Source organism: Poecilia latipinna, unplaced genomic scaffold (genome assembly GCF_001443285.1).
Source record: "Poecilia latipinna isolate Pla-1442-1.1 unplaced genomic scaffold, P_latipinna-1.0 Scaffold2938, whole genome shotgun sequence".
Classification (NCBI taxonomy): Eukaryota; Metazoa; Chordata; class Actinopteri; order Cyprinodontiformes; family Poeciliidae; genus Poecilia; species Poecilia latipinna.
This window is the reverse complement of record NW_015115554.1, coordinates 33,042-34,776: the sequence shown is the minus strand read 5'-3', so window position 1 is coordinate 34,776 and position 1,735 is coordinate 33,042. Positions and strand designations below refer to the sequence as shown.

Below are 1,735 nucleotides of genomic sequence, written 5' to 3'. Positions count from 1 at the left end.
TCACGTTAGCTGCCATGTTAGCGGCCATGTTAGCAGTGATATTAGCAGTCATGTTAGCTGCCATGTTAGCGGCCATGTTAGCAGTGATATTAGCAGTCACGTTAGCTGCCATGTTAGCGGCCATGTTAGCAGTGATATTAGCAGTCATGTTTTGTCTGCAGGTGCAGAGAGTCCTGCAGGAACACACCAAGCAGGGGGAGGTGGTGCTGCTGGTGCATCGAGGAGGTAGGATGATCAGATCACTCAAGGTCTGGTGTTTCACTGTGGCTCATCTTGGAACACCAGCTAGTTAGATATCTCTGTCCCCCAGGTCCCATCTCCTCTCCTCTCGTGACTCCTAACCTCTACAAGCCTCTCTCCTCCCCTCACGTCCTGACCACGCCCTCCACTCCCTCTTCTGCTGACCTGCCTTCCACTGATGTCCTCCTAGGTGGAGTGCCTCCTCTCAGCCAGGCCGGTTTGGGCCTGGAGGCGCCTGCAGGGACCCACCAAGGTAGCCCCTCCCCCACCTGCTGCTGCTAGAGAGAGACAGATTGATTAATTGATTGATTCCTCACTGCTGCACCTCTTCCTCTTCAGGTTCTCCTGCTCAGACCTCCAACGACCCGCCAGTCTCCTCCCTCATCCAGAGCACCAGCTTCCTGGACTCGGTTCCCGTGACGTTGACCTTGGAGCCCCGTGACCTTCAGGGCGTGGAGGACGGCGGCGGTCCTGTCCGGGTGGGAGGAGCCAAAGATGGAAGAGGTGGAGCCAAGATGGTGGAAGTGGAGCTGAGGAGGCGTCCGGGCGAAGGCTTCGGGTTCGTCATTGCCTCCCAGGAAGTGAGTGGAGGTGAGTGATGTCATTGCTGATGTCATCATCTGGTTCTGGCTCTGGACCGATTCTGGTCCTGTTCAAAGTTTTTACAAATGTCTGCTTCCTCTGGAGGTTGGAGAGAAACAAAATAAAATCTACAACTAAAACAAAAACAAACAAAAAAAACTGGATTAAACTCAAACAGAGAACCAGCAAAGCCATCTGGTTCTGTTCTGGTTCTGTTCTGGTTCTGTTCTGGTCCTTCAAAATTCAGTTGGCCTGAGATTCTGACCAGCTCCTGGAGAAAGACTCGATAAGCCCGGTCTGGTCCGGTTGGTACTGCCTGTCATCAGGACCATGTAGGATCCGGCCTCAGCCAGCATGGGGCGGCGTAGGGTCAGGGTCAGGGTCAGGGTCAGGGTCAGGGTCCGACCACCATTGAAGTGGTGGACGGATTAACAGATTTATTGGAGTTAATCTGAGAGTCTGTAATTTATTAATCGCATTTATCAACAAAATCAGCAACATTCCAAACGGTTGAATAAATGAGATGAACAGGAAAGATGTTTACAGTTATTAACCAGATATTTAGTTAACCAGATGATTAGTTATTAACCAGATGTTTAGTTATTAACCAGATGTTTATAGTTATTAACTAGATGTTTACAGTTATTAACCAGATGTTTAGTTATTAACCAGATGTTTACAGTTATTAACTAGATGTTTACAGTTATCAACCAGATGTTTAGTTATTAACCAGATGTTTACAGTTATTAACTAGATGTTTACAGTTATTAACTAGATGTTTACAGTCATTAACTAGATGTTTACAGTTATTAACCAGATATTTAGTTAACCAGATGATTAGTTATTAACCAGATGTTTTGTTATTAACCAGATGTTTAGTTATTAACCAGATGTTTACAGTTATTAACTAGAT

General features: G+C 46.7%; 1 pseudogene; it reads left to right on the top strand.

The window, feature by feature from the left end:
- LOC106939653 (membrane-associated guanylate kinase, WW and PDZ domain-containing protein 3-like) overlaps positions 1–1,735 on the top strand; it is a 35,424-nt pseudogene that overhangs the window by 21,369 nt on the left and 12,320 nt on the right.